The sequence below is a fragment of the Microcaecilia unicolor genome, chromosome 2 (assembly GCF_901765095.1).
Source record: "Microcaecilia unicolor chromosome 2, aMicUni1.1, whole genome shotgun sequence".
NCBI classification, from domain to species: domain Eukaryota; kingdom Metazoa; phylum Chordata; class Amphibia; order Gymnophiona; family Siphonopidae; genus Microcaecilia; species Microcaecilia unicolor.
This window is the reverse complement of record NC_044032.1, coordinates 481,715,719-481,730,629: the sequence shown is the minus strand read 5'-3', so window position 1 is coordinate 481,730,629 and position 14,911 is coordinate 481,715,719. Positions and strand designations below refer to the sequence as shown.

Below are 14,911 nucleotides of genomic sequence, written 5' to 3'. Positions count from 1 at the left end.
TTTCTGACATCATTCCCAAGTCGGCCCCCTTTCAATCTTAATTCATGTCCTCTAGTTCTATTGCCTTCCCATCTCTGGAAAATGTTTGTTTGTGAATTAATACCTTTCAAATATTTGAATGTATTATATCACCCCTGTTTCTCCTTTCCTCCAGGTTATACATGTTCAAGTCAGCAAGTCTCTCCTTGTACATCTTGCTACGCATACCATTTTTGTCGCTTTTTTTTAAAAACTGCTTCCAAGTCTTTTACATCCTTAGTAAGATATAGCCTCCAAAACTGAACACAATACTCCAAGCAGGGCTTCACCAACGACTTATACAGGGCATCAAGACCTCCCTGCTTCTGCTGGTTATACCCCTCTCTATGCAGCCTAGCATCCTTGTAACTAAGGTTCCTCAGGAATGCCCGATGGCACCAAGGGAGTGCGGTGAGGCTGCACTGAGCTGTTGGTTTAAGTGGGCAGCAGACTGTGTCCGTATGCCACAAGTGGGCCCGCATCACCTCGTGCCAGTGGGTGTTGGTGATTTAGGGCTGTGGATTGATCTGGCATGTCCCATTTCGGGGGCCTATATGATCGCCCCTTGAGCTTATCAACAAAATGCCAGGTGGTGGCAGATGCTGCTTCATCTGCTCCAGCTGAGGGTTGGGGAAGGCAGTGCCTGATGAAGAGCAGAGCAATGGACGTACTTCCTGTTTTTGTTTTTTTTAAGTTCAGTTAATGTTTAGTGATATTTAAAGTACCAAACAAGAGAACAACCAAAAATATAACAAGACAAAATCGGATTCATGTGTATAGAATGCAGCATGGATGGAAGATGAAGAAACATGAAGCATGGTATTTACACAAATGTATAGGGAACACTTAATGTGCTGAATTTAAAAAACCTAGCAGATGATGCCCTTATTGTTACATGTTTATATGAATAGTTTCATTTTTCAGCCATCTTAGGATGGTATTTGTCTTATTCATAAATATGAATCTATCTAGCCTTAACAGGAGTCCAGTAAACCTCACGCATGAGAAAATATAAAGATTTTTTATTCCATATTTATTCAATTTCACATAACGCCAATCACAGAGATCATGACAAAAAGAAATATCTCAAATTTCAGAAGGAAATACACTGTAAGGAAAAGAAAATATTTCGTCCACAATAACAAGAATAATATGGGATCAAGTAATGGAAAATAAAACTTATTTCATCATTGAAAGGTAAAAGAAAAACACAGATACATCCTGAATCCAACACCCACCAAGTCAGCCAGCAAAGATCTAATACATCATGTCAGAACCCTCAATTCCTCCTTGGAAATAATACAATTCATTAAATGTTTTGGATCAAAGAACATATAAACCTTACTCTCAAAATTTACCACACAGGTACAAGGAAATAGCAAAACAAACCCAGCTTCTGAGCTCAAACATGCATACCGAGGAACTTTTACCACCGTTTTTGAGTTGCTCTTGACAAATCAGGAAAAATTCTAATTTTGGATCCCAAAAACAACTGAGGTATTGATTGAAAATAGAATCTTAGAACAGCATTCCGGTCATTCTCCAGATCAAATGTCGCCACAAGAGTAGATCTGGATGTGATGACATCTAATGATGTCTCCAAAATCTTAGTTGAATTCATACTGGATGCATCAGGCGGTTCAGATGGAATTTGCCCAGATATAGTCAAATACTGGGCACAAAACCATAGGAGGAATAGCCTTGGGTGGCAATTTCAATATTTTCCTCATATACTTCCAGACCATGTCCAGGGATGCCACTAAAGGTGATTTAGGGAAATTTATGAAACTGAGGGTATTCTTCCTAACCTGGTTCTCCAAGTATTCCAATTTTCTATGGAGAACAAATTTATCTTTGGCCAAAGAGCCATACGAATCTTGCAGGCCCCTAACTACCTTCTCTAAGGTTTCCATTGTCTTAGCTGGTAGCAGCAACGCTGAACAGGTTGATTGAGGGTGTGCTTTGTGTTCCATAATACTTCCATAGTTACCACATTAGTCCTCTGCAGCATTGAAATCAAGGCACCCAGACTTTGTTCCACCCTCTTTTCCTCAAGACCAGCTTTATGCCACTGAAGCTGCTGTTCCTGGCCAGGAGTTACTTGCTCTCTCCCAGGATGAAACACTTTGTCCGGGTTTTCCTCTAGCAATGCTCACAACCCCTGCAATGGGGTCCACTTCCAGTCTGCCTGGGTCTCACAGCCTGATTGGGATTGAGCGAAACACTGCTTGTGCTGCTGCCAGAGAACAATGTGGCACGGCTGAAGGCGGGAGAGGACTCAAACCGGCCAGCGCACAAAACCCTTGGATTAGGGCAGCATGTTTACAAACAGTACATGAACTAAATTTTTTTTTGTGTCCTAAAAAGGGCTGTGCTGGTGTGAGAGACAGCTGGCAACATTGAAGGTAGTATTCTTTCCTTTAGGTTTCTCTCTCTGGTGTAGGCCACAATAAGACTTTTATCTCGCTGCACCCCACGCCTGGAATAGACTTCCCGAGCTTGTACGTCTAGCCCCGTCTTTGGCCGTTTTCAAATCCAGGCTAAAAGCCCACCTCTTTAATGCTTTTAACCCCTAACCACTGCTCACTTGCCCTGTACCCTTTTATCCTCATTAATTCCCTTACCTCTTTGTTGTTCTGTCTGTTTGCATGTCCTATTTAGAGTGTAAGCTCTTTGAGCAGGGACTGTCTTTTCGTGTATGGTGTACAGCGCTGCGTATGCCTTGTAGCGCTATAGAAGTGATGATTAGTAGTAGTAGTAGTAGTACTTCATTACCAGCACCGGAGTGGATGCTGGGGGTTGCTGCCGCACTCTTACCTCTCCTCTTCTCCATGTAAAACTGGGGGAGAGACTCTCAAAGCAGCCAACACAGCCAGTTGTGAGGAACAATCCAGCTGGGCATCTGTTTAGGATGCCATCTTGATCCCAAATATAGAAGTGAATCGTTTTTTTTCACTCTTTCAAAAAGGTCAAAGACTAGGGAACACTCAATGAAATTACATGAAAATACTTTAAAAACAAACAGGAGGAAATATTTTTTCACTCAAACAATAGTTAAGCTCTAGAACTTGCTGCAGGAGCATGTGGTAACAGCTGTTAGTATATCTGGGTTTAAAAAAGATTTGGGCAAGTTCCTGGAGGAAAAGTCCATAGCCTGTTATTGAGATGGACATGGAAGAAACCACTGCTTGCCCCAGGATTGGTAGCATGGAATGTTGCTACTAATTGGGTTTCTGCCAGGTACTTATGACCTGGATTGGCCACTGTTGGAAGCAGGATACTGGGCTAGATGAGTCATTGGTCTGAGCCAGTATGGCTGTTCTTATGATCACACCCCGTTGGATGGAACTGTATGACTTCCAGGAGGAGACTAAGGATAAGCAGTCATCACTTAATAATAGTCCGTTGCAAGATGAGAACTAGTAAAGGCCCCAAGTTATATGTTGGTTTTAGTTAAACTTTCAACTTGTAATGCTGTACTAGGTGCTAGAGATTATTCGCTCCTTCATTTTACAAGTTGTAAAAACATGGTTTACAAATCAGTTTTCTCTGCAGGATTTGCCTTTCAGGGAACAAGTTGGTGGAATTCTCTCCCTCCAGACATTTTTATGTTGTTATGATGATTTTATTTACCACGTTTTTGAAGGAATTCACTCGGGCTGTTTTACAAAGGCACTGCGGTAGTGTGGGCTCTTGGTGTTGGATGCGCACTGGACCATTTCTCCACCATGTCTGTAAAAATGGGGGGGGGGGGGGGGGGGGGTTGGAGCTGGAAATGGACATGTGGCAAAATTAAAACCAGCGCATGTCTGTTTATAGCCTGAGCCCTTAACGCCACCCATTGACTTACCAGTAAGGACTCACGCGTTACCTGCGCGGTACCCGTCCATTGCACACCAACTGCCAGTTACCGCTGGGAATGCCCCCACGGTAGAAAATATAAAATGTGGACAGTAATGTAGATTTGCACACGTTGCACGTGCATAGGCCCTTACATACCTTTTTAAAAGGGCCCCTCAAAGCAGTGTACAAAACATAAGCAATTGACAATTACAGCAGTAAAAACATACACATAACAATACAAAGTATGGCAAAGTACAGTGGTTCCCATGCTTGGTCCCAGCTAGTCAGGTTTTTAGGATATCTACAATGAATATTCATGAGTGATTTGTATGTAGTGGAGGCTGTGCATGCAAATCTCTCTCATGAATATTGATTGTGGGTATCCTGAAAACCTGACTGGCTGGGGTGCCTCCAGGACCAGGTTTGGGAACCACTGGCACAGTATACTACATTACAGTGTCAACACAATACATAATGAAACATTTTAATAGCATAGGCTATTTTGGATAATGTGGGATACAAGTATTATTAAATGAAATGAAATGGTTTCCAGAAAATCACCAGGATTGGGTGGTTTCTCAGTTGAATATTACAAGAAATTCACTTCACAAATTTCCCTGCTTTTGGCAAAGGTTATGAATAGAGTTTGTGCAGGAGAACCTGTCCTCCCTCCGTGTTAGAGGCTTGGATCTCAGTGATCTCTAAAAAGGGGAAAGATAATTCAGAGTGTCATTCCTTTTGACCTATTTCTGTTTTTAATATTGATGTGAAGCGTTTTCCTAAGGTATTGGCTATAAGAATGGGGGCAGTCCTACTTTTGCCGGTTTGTCCTGATCAAGTGGGGTTTGTCCTAGGTTGGCAAGCAGTGGATGATAATCGTAGCATAATTGTTTTAATGTATGTGGCCATATGGAGGGGAGAGCCAGCATTTTTACTTGGGATAGACATGAGAAGGTCTCTGAATCTAGTCGAAGGCTGTCTAGAGTGTGTATCCAGTACTGTGGGGTTGGGTGATGTTTTTTGGGAGTATATCCATGAGTTGTATTCAAAACTGAAGGTGTGTACACAGCTTAATGGGGGTATTTCCTCCGTGTTTACTTTGATCAGAGGCAGTAGGCAAGAATGCCCACTTTCTCCCATTTTGCTTGCTTTATCAATGGAAACTTTTGCTTCAGTAGTTCAAAGTAATCCCAATATTAAGTGAATTTGGCTAGATCCTGTAGATAGTACATAAGTTTATAGAAATAAAATACATTGTCCCACACAGGATCAGTAAAACTGGTCTGTTTAGTAGAGCTGCATAATATCTTATTGCAAAAAGAGGGAAGACTGTTAGAATTTATTTATGAATCATCCCCCCTTTACATCTGATGTCATATACTGAGATATGGCGGTAACACTAAAGAATGGGGAATGCAGTGTAAATGTTAGACACTAAGGCAGCCTTTAGCTGCTTAACCAGCATAAGGAGTGCCAGCAACTTTGAGTTGTTCATAGTGCTCTTTATAGAGATCATATGAACAAGGGTAGGGAATTGTGGAACTGGTAAAGATTGAGTTAACTGTATGTCTTTAAAAGAAATGCAAGAAATTATGCTAAGTGAGCTATTGATAAATTGTGGCTTAGTTGACCTAGGGGAACGCCAGTGAGTATAAATAGAGATGTCTCTTTTCTTTATTGACTAAGAAAGGCCATTTGATAAGTGAGAGGTTACAGAAGGTCTGAAATTCACCAATATTTGTGATAGATGTCTTCTTTTGGAAAGGTAAAACATACCAAACATGCTTAACTAAAGAAAACAGGTTATAAATGTCAGTTTATTATTAAAAGTAGTTGAGAAATACTGTTAAATTAAGAGAGCTTGTCCAGGAGTTTGATTAGGCTCTTAGCAGATGATGTCTTGTTATCTTTGACATCCTCTATACTCTCCCTGACTTGGCTGAAATCAAGGGGAAAATGGAATTGTTAAATATTAATTTGGACAGAGTGGCTCAGGGTTATTTGAGGTTTTCATTTCCATTCCATTGGGTGACTGATAGCGTTAAGTATTTAGGTGTTAGGCTAACCACATAATCTTGGAGGCGTTTTGAGACTAATTACCCTAGGCTGTTAAATGAGGTTAAGAAGGACAGAGAGAGGTGGAAGGGGGTTATCTTTTCCCTGGTTTATTAGAATTGCAGCCATAAACATGAATGTGCTTCCTAGGTTTCTTTACCTCTTTCAGGTTTTGCCCCCAGCAGTATCCAAATACTTTTTTCATCTCTTAAGGAGCTTTTCTGAAAATTTATTTGGTGTGATAAAAAGCTTAGGTTTTCATGTAAAATGATTGGGCTGAAGGTTTCAAATATGGTCTTCTGTTATAAAGCAGCACAAGCTAGAGCAGCCATTGAGTGGTTTTAGAATCTTTGGATAGAATGTGGACCCTGTTAAGTTGAACTACATGGGATTGACACTTGTCCAACCACATTGCATACTTTCAAAGTATGGCATACAATGAGCTCTGTTCCCAAGTTCCAGTGGTCCAGACATACTCCTATTTTAAACCTGGCTTGGAGTCTCCTAACTGTACATTCTTGGGAAGGGTAGGGCCTGCCATAGTTGAGACAAGTTTTTGAAGATTATACGCTGTTATCCTTTGATACCCTTGCAAGCATTTTTATGCTTACTTTCAAATTAGATATTTTTTTATTGGTAAAGATATTGAATCACTTTGTAATAAAAGATACCTTTCTGGAGGAATAGACTTTCGAATTACTTAACTTAAAGTTTTGTAACAATCTTTTATATAAGTACTTATGAGACCTGAAGCCGTCTGAGTTACAACATAGGTTAAATGGGAGCGGGAGCTTGGAGTACATTATGAAATACATTATGAATGGGAGACCATGGAATCCTACATACTGGAAAACAATGTTTATAATTGGAGGATTTTTATTTATTTTTTTACCTCTGTATTGAAGTTTTCTTCTGTTGTAATCTGCTTAGAATTTTAAAGAAAATAAGCAGAGTATAAGACTAAAGGTAGTATAGTATAGTATTTACGTTTTAAGATCATTAATACTATAAATTAAGGATAAAGAAAAGAATGAAGAAAATATAAAGAAATCAAATTTTCATGTCAGTAATTCCTAACTCCACATCATGAGACACACACTAATTTTAGAGAGCTATCAGGAACCCAATCCAATCATACTTCCAACCAGCTGAGAAAACTATCATACTGAAACTGCTGTCTCTGCCAAAACATTTTCCAAATGAACTGGATCAATAAAGACATAACTATTATTGTCTAATGTGGCCAGACATTTACAGGGAAATCTTAAACAGAATGTAGCCCCAAAAGCTAAAACTCTAGGTTTTAAAACCAAGAAAGCCTTTCTAGGTAGTTGAGTTGGTCTAGTCAAATGAAGGAAAACATTGACCTGCTGTCCACAAAAAAGAACATTATTCTTAGCAAAATACAGGTTTAGAATATACTTTTTTTTTGTATTTCTGTTTGAAAAGTAACAAAGTTGCACACATTTCAGTATTGTCTTGAGATGACTCAAGAAATTCCAAAATATCAAACTAGGAACAGCAGTAGTGTCCATAGTCCCTTCATGAGCATGTGTATGTCTAGCTCCTTTAGGTCTACAGGAAAACAATGTTAAGGTTATATATCGGTGGTATTTGGTAAATCTGTCCAGGATCATTGATACCCGTGGGTTGCTTCGGCCTTTTGGAGGGGTTTTGGGAGTAGAATTAAATGGGCCATATTTGGTGGGTATGCCCTGAGGCTAAGGTTATACAGGACTTCAGGTCCCATGGGATCTAGAGATTTTCCTATTAAGTAGGCAAATACCAGATTTCACTGTAGCACAAACCATTCTGGTTAGGTATTGTCTGAATGCAGCCAAATTTAACTTTGGCATTTGCTTGGGAGGAGGTGAAAACATCTTCTTTTCGTGCATGACTTACCAAACTTCATTATGTGATGGAGATGCTGACAGCTTTGTGGTACAATGTGATGAAAAAATAGGCAAACGTTTGGGGTTCTTAAGGATTGGTGATAAAAGTTATCATAGATGAGCCTTGCTGATCTTTTGTACTATGCCTGTAAATTGGATGTCTTGTTAATGGGTAAAGCAACAACAAGAGAGGGTAGGTTGCAATGGATTATTGGGAATGTAAGAACTACTTAGGGGGTCATTTACTAAAGCGTAGCTCAAGTTATATTCAGCAGGGCCATAGGAATAAAATGGATCCTGCTGCAGATAACTTGAGCTAAGTTTAAGTAAAAGACCCCCTTAGTAAACTTTGTTCTTCTCTTTCCTCATTCCCCCTTTTTTTCTTTTTCTTTCTCTTTGTTGGGCTCTGGTATTAGCGTGTAGGGGGTGAGAGATAAAACAACAAAAGTGGAGGTTGTTTTCGCTGTCTTGTTTTAACAAATGTTATTATGCCAAATTTTATTGTATGGAAATCACAATACTAGTATTTCAGTGTAAGTTGTTACGTTATGTTTTTTGTTGATGCATATTTAATAAAGACCTCCTTGAAATAAAAAAAAAAAAAATAATAAAATAAACTGCCACCAACATTCTTGGCAAAATACCCCCTCCCCCCTTCTCTCTCATATACCTTTCCCTGCCTTCAGCCTCTCTCTGTCTCTGAGCCTTACACCACCTGCAGAAGAATGCACTTTTCCTATTTCTCCACTGCTCATTGCAGTAAAGGAAATTTGTACTTGTCTTTCTGTTTCAGTTCTTGTGTTATGTGGTAGCACAAAGATATTCAGAAGCAAGAAATTTCAGGTTCAATTTCTAGGGGCCTTGGTGACCTCGTGCCTGGGATTTGTCAAGCTGTAGCATAAGTTATGTACTACTGCTTTAAATAGTTTGACTTGTAGTTACTTTCCTCTCAGGGACTGTTAACCTGTTCTTACTAGTGCTCTTCTTCCTAGGGGCTGTTATCTGTTTCTACTAGTACTGCGATCTGTAAAACCTCAACGAGGCAATGTACATTTTCAGTACAAGATTCACAGGTGTGGAACAGTTTGTCCTGGAATTTCGAGGTTGACAGACTGACTTTTCAGAAGAAGATCAAGACTTGGCTGTTTGGTGTTGCACATGTATGTTATTTTAATTTGTATGATTTTATTTTTGTTATTGTTTTGTCTTGCATTATTGTGTATGTTTCTTGTAAATTGTCTAGAAATAGTTTGATAGATGGGTGTAAATATTATTAAATCAGTGACATCCCCAAAGTCACAGGGCACATCAATAAGATTTGAACCCTGGTTGTCAGCCTGTTGCTTTAAACACTAGACTGACTCTCCACCCCAAAAAGAAAATCAGTTTCCCACGCTCGGGGTTGAACCCTGGTTACATGGTAAAATCCAAGAATCCTAACAAAAAAACCCCACAAATGAAAGTTTTCATCATTTCCTTATCCTTTCTCCTAAATTAATATCTTCAGGCAGGTAGAATGCTGCAGGCAACTTCCACCTCATTAGAGTCTGAACTCTGGAAGCAAGTTCAGTCCAAATTATGGAATGGTAGTGTTAGTAACACAAATTTAATTTAACCAAATTTAGGAATATTTTTAGTGATTTTAGATGCTACAGTTTTGCACAGCAGAAGTTTGGACGGGCAATGGTTTAGGAATAACAGCAAAGATAACTGTTTCTAATCAAAATCCATTCTCTGACACATCTGGCAAAGTTCATCAACATATACTGAGACTTCAAATCAACGTGATTTTCCTTTCTGTCCCAAAGATCCTACTGGTGGATCCTCAGATAAGAAAAAAAAAAGGCCAAAAGCCTAGGAGCCAAGGGATCGATATTTAGTAAGAGTTAACTGGGCAGGAGCTACTTATGCCTGGTTAACCCCCGTTGACCAGCTCACCACATGATATTCATCAGCAATTAACAGGATAATGCCGCAGAATATCAGTGCCCAGTTTTACAGACCTCCCCTTTGACTGTATAGTGCTGAGGTGGTCACACATAACAGTTACACATCCATTGCAAATGTAAATGTTTAGAATATTAGCAAATGTGCTACCTAGATGTTATTCTGGAAATACCCACTTAACTTACATAGCACATTGTACACAGTGGCAGAGCATGGGTAGGACATAGGCAGGGCTCCCACTTAAGTAGGTAACTTAGAGATTACTGAAGTTTCATGTGTGCCTGCCACATTTGGGTGCCTGTGATTGTACCAACTCTATGACTGACTTAAGTGCGGGCACCGAAACATTAGGCACATCAGTACATGCTAGTATTCTATAGTGAAACCTGTTTAAAATAAATTCTTACTGCCAGCCCTTGGGGCACCTAATTGGAAGCACTCATTTATAGTATTGCTCCCTTATGGGCCGATGGTCAGAAGCAAACGAAGGCGCTAGAGGCTGTTAGCGCCATACTAGTGCCTGTGTTTACCACCCCATGATCAGCACGCTCGGGGGCTCTGAACGCAACTAGCATGCAAATGCATGTAAAACAGGGCTAAATATATTCATCCCCAATGATCAGCGACCAGCACGCCAAAGATTGGCGTGCTAGCCACGGCAGACCGTTGGGGAGGAATGGTGAGCCCTGTCCAGCATGCATTTGCATGCTAGCAGGCCCCCATTCCCACCAGTGCAGCAGGAACCCTGTACCAAGCTGACCCGACTGACAGCCCCCCCCCCCCCCCCGTGGACCTCCGGTCCCCTTGACACCCTCAACCGACCCAGGTTCACCAACTGCCCCCCCAGCGTTCCTGAAATGTCCCTGGTGGCCCAATGGGTCGTGGTCAAGCCCCCCACCCCCCTACCTTAAGTTGGAGGAGGGAAGTGGCTTCCCTCCTCTTTCATCAACACTGCCTGCAAAATGGCAGCTCCTAGCCCTGCCCAGTGCTTCCTGGGATGCGCAGAGCGGGGTTTCATGTCATATAAGGGCTGAGCGCCACCATTTTGCAGGCAGCGCCGATGCAAGAGGAGGGAGGCCACCTCCCTCCTCCAACAAGGTAGGGAGTGGGGGGATTGACCACGACCCACTGGGCCACCAGGGACATTTCAGGAACGCTTGGGTGGGGGCTAGAGACCCCTCGGATCTCCAGCCTCCCCTGAACCTGGGTCGGTGGACTGGAGGTCCGCAGGACCTCCAGCCCCCCTTTCACGGGAGGGGTCATTGGTCACCCACTGGGCCACCAGGGACCTCTGATGGATGTTGAAAGGGGGGGGCTGGAGACCCACTGGATTTCCAGCCTCCCCTGAACTAGGGTTGGGGGGGGGGGACTAGAGATCCGCTGGACCTCCAGCCCCTTTCGCCTAACTCGGGATGGGGGTAGTTGCGGTCTGGTGGTCTGGACCTCCAGCCCCTGTGTTTGACAGGTCTGAGCTTTTGATAGCCCAGACCTGTCAAACAAGTGCGGAGGATTGCGCTCAGGCACAATCCTCCCGCGCTTCTACCCCATGATCAGAGAGAATTGCGTGCTTAAATTTGCATGTAATTATCTCCGATCATAAGTCTAGTAATGCCCCGCGCTGTTCTGGCACTATTTTTACAGCGCTGTTTGGAACAGCACGGGGCTTTTGATCATTTACCCGTTAGTGATGGGGAAAGCAGAGAAGGAGCCAGAAGATATCATGGCACTGCTGATCTTAAAGTGGATGTTCCATGTTAGATGAGAACACTTTCTTCAAATTTAATTTAAACATCTAAAAATATACCTTAAATGCGCATCCTGCACTTATTAAAAAAAGAATTTGGTGTTAATATTTGACTAAAAATGTAGGAATGATTGTGGTTAAGTTAAATCAGAAGGATATTTGACTTTTCAGTCTATTTTCATATAGTAAAGAGTGAGAGAGTGTAGTATATAAGAATGTATATACTGTACATGCAAAAAAAAGGAATAGAAATAAAAAGAGAGAGCTTTTCTTCTAATTGTAATGTGAAATTTCTACAGTTTTTTCAGGTCAATGATAAAAAAGAAATTAAGGAATATTTTATTCTATGAAAGTGAATTTTCAGAATTCTTTCTTCCCATAAAAACTTGAATGTAAAAGTTGATAATTTTTTTTACATATGCTTTCTACAGTAAAACGGCAGAGTTGATGCAAAGTTAGATGCAAAGCATTGATAAAGAAGTCTAAAAGAGAATATGAAGAGAAATTTGCCGCAGAGGCAAAAATAGAGAAAACTTTTTCAGGTACATCAGAAGCAGAAAGCCTGTGAGGGAATCTGTGGAACCCATTAGATCATGACCTGGAAACAGGATACTGGGCTAGATGGACCATTGGTCTGACCCAGTATGGCTGTTCTTATGTTCTTATTCAGTGTGGTGTTGTAACAGTTCCTCTGCAGCCCAAAACATTTTGTAATTTAACTTTGTCATTATCTATTTTATTTACCTAAGTGTCAGTCAGCTCCTTCCAAACTTCAAAAAAATCAAAATAAGATAGTTATTTCCCTGCACTTTGTTGTTCAAGATAGTCTGCATACGTTAGATGTTTCTCTTTGTTTCATTGTTGAGAACTTGGCAATGTCAGCTCTTGATATAGTGCTCAAGATTCGGCTAATGCATGCCATCCAATGTCTGGTGGAATATATAGTGGCTCTTTTTTAATAAATTGCAATAGGATTTGTACTTAACGTTAACATTAAAAATTAAATGATGGCAAATGTAAAGCCTGTGTGGTAAATGCAGAGGGTATCCCCTGCTTCTGCCCTGTATTTACAACACAAGCCCCACATTAAATGGCTGGGTTGATAATGTGAGCCCTCCACCCTGTCGACCTGGGCATGTCTTGCAGTGCCGACGCATTAACTTAATTTTCAATTATACAGATACCTGTGGCAAGTGCCACCTGTTCCAAACCTTCCCTCATTCATCACCCGATCAACTCTCCCTCCTGACACCTCCCCCCCCCCCCCCCCAATCACATCTGAGCTCTCCTTCCTCACAGGTCTACTGTCCCTGGCAAGGTCCTCTCACTAAGTACTGCCCTTTTATTTCACCCCACCCCAATCCTCCAGGAACTCCTCCAGACCCTCCCAGAACTCCCAACGACCCCTGGGACTTACCCAGAGGCAGGGGCCTAATGGTTAAGTGTCAAGGAACAAGAACAGATCCCCTCTGCTCCTGCTCAGTCTGGCTCTGGGCTCAAGATGGTGTTGTCAACCCCTAGCAGTAGTCTTGCAGTACTACCATTAGAGGTTCTCCTTCCCTATATGGGCAATTCCACTTTCATTCCTTGGCACTGGACCACCAGACCTTGCCTTCAGGTAAATCCGGGAGGTGAATGAGGGTTGGAGAGGGGGTCTGGTGTTGACAGGTAGAAGTGGCGGTACTTGTGATTGGGGGAATTGGGGGCAGCGGACTTGTGATGTAGAGGGGTGGAGGAGCATTAGCCTTGTGATCTGTGTTGAACTATGGCACTGTTTGCATGTACCACCTCCTCTTGAGATGGCAGTAAGTCCAGCTGTGCGCTATTGGCAGTGGTGACAACTATTGCATGCTACTGAGCCATTTGCTAGCTGTCACAGCCACCCACTCTTCTGTCTGCCCATGTCACGCCCACTCCCATATTAGGTAGTTACTGTGCTGGTTCCTCCTTGTTTTGTGTGTGTGTGTGTGTATGTGTGTGTGTGCAATAGACGTTAGTATGGGCCTGCGTGAGTATCAACCACGCAGTAAAACTGCTCTGGTTGCTTAATGCAGCTTACTAAAGGACCTCTTAGGTTCTTCTTGTGTGCTTCATAGTGGCTTTTGCAAAATGGTTGTTGTAGAAGTATTTTGCAGTTTGAACAATATTAGTTTTTATTTTGGAGTACTTTTTTGCTAGGAGATGTAACAAATGAGCACTGCAACAGTATATTTTTAGTTTGTGACTTCCTTCTCTTTTTTCTAAATCTGTACTTGTCTTGGACACATTTGCAATATCTGTGACAAACCGGCATTATTAGGCATTCAAAATAACTTTCACAGTTGGTTTTAGTAGTTTCTTGAAAGTATTCAACAGTCTATGCATTTCCTAATGTATCAATTGTTACATTAAAGAAGTTGCTCCCCCTTTCTGTTGGTTAAGGTTATACGTTGCCGTAAAATTTTAATCGTGCGATCAATCACGTGACCAAATGTAAGAGAGTTGACATCAATTTATTATATACACACAGATTTGTTTAGCAAAACTTTATTATTGGCCATTACCATTTTCTCTCTTCACAGTTGCGAATACTCTAAGGTTCTTAGTGCAGTAGTGCAGGTCGTATTGAGTTGGAAATGCATAAGGAGCAGGACAAAACTGCCAGAATAAAAGCAAAAAACAAAACAAACTCAAATTTCCAGGCCATGACCTGTCATCATTCTAGCAAAAAGTGCACAGCTACATTGTTAAGGAGGGAAGGGGGAGAGAAGTGCTGCATTTTTTTTGTGCTTGTGCCACAAAAAAATACCACCTCCCTCATTTCCTTTTCCTGCCCTAACAATACAGCCCATCTCTTCTCTCCACCCCCACCCCCCCTAACAGTGTAACACCCTCCCTCACTCCTCTTCCAAACAGTGCAACATCAACCTACCCCCCTCCTTCCTCAACAATGGAGCTCACAAATTTCTCCTCTCCACAATATTGGGGTGACGGTAGCAAACTTCAGCATCTCAAAGAATCAACAATTTGCGTAAATTATTCTCTTAAGATACTGCTGAGGGCTGTGTCTGATTCCAGCTCCCTTTTACTTCCAGCTTATTCTTCATCTAGGAGCCAATAGTGGGAGGGAGAGGAAGGTGGCACCAGTAAGCAAGCTAAACTCCACAAACAAGTATTTTCTGCTAGCATAAGGTTTTACTCTTGGGAGAATTCTGCTTGCAGACACAAAAAAAACCCTGCAAATGTTTGAAAATTCTGCACACTATTTTAAAATTCTGCAAAGTGCTGCATAGTTTGCAGTAAGGATTTTTTTGTGCAGAATTTCCCTATCATAGGGCCTAAACTACCTCCAGCAAGACCCCTAATTCTATCTGCCCCTAATGTTTTCTGCTGCGTACAGTACCCATACCTCTCATTATAACTTCCCCTAAGC

The 14,911-nt window shown here is 41.5% G+C and overlaps 1 protein-coding gene across 9 annotated transcripts in view; it reads left to right on the top strand.

Annotated features, from left to right (window-relative positions):
- CTBP1 (C-terminal binding protein 1) overlaps positions 1–14,911 on the top strand; it is a 259,594-nt gene that overhangs the window by 30,277 nt on the left and 214,406 nt on the right. For 4 of the 9 annotated variants that reach the window (XM_030191080.1, XM_030191082.1, XM_030191075.1 and 1 more), the window contains exon 2: positions 8,801–8,968. The exons of the other annotated variants lie outside the window; for them this stretch is intronic. The gene's annotated coding sequence lies outside the window, so the exon portion shown is untranslated. The remainder of the gene's footprint in view (positions 1–8,800; positions 8,969–14,911) is intronic. 9 annotated transcript variants of the gene reach the window in all.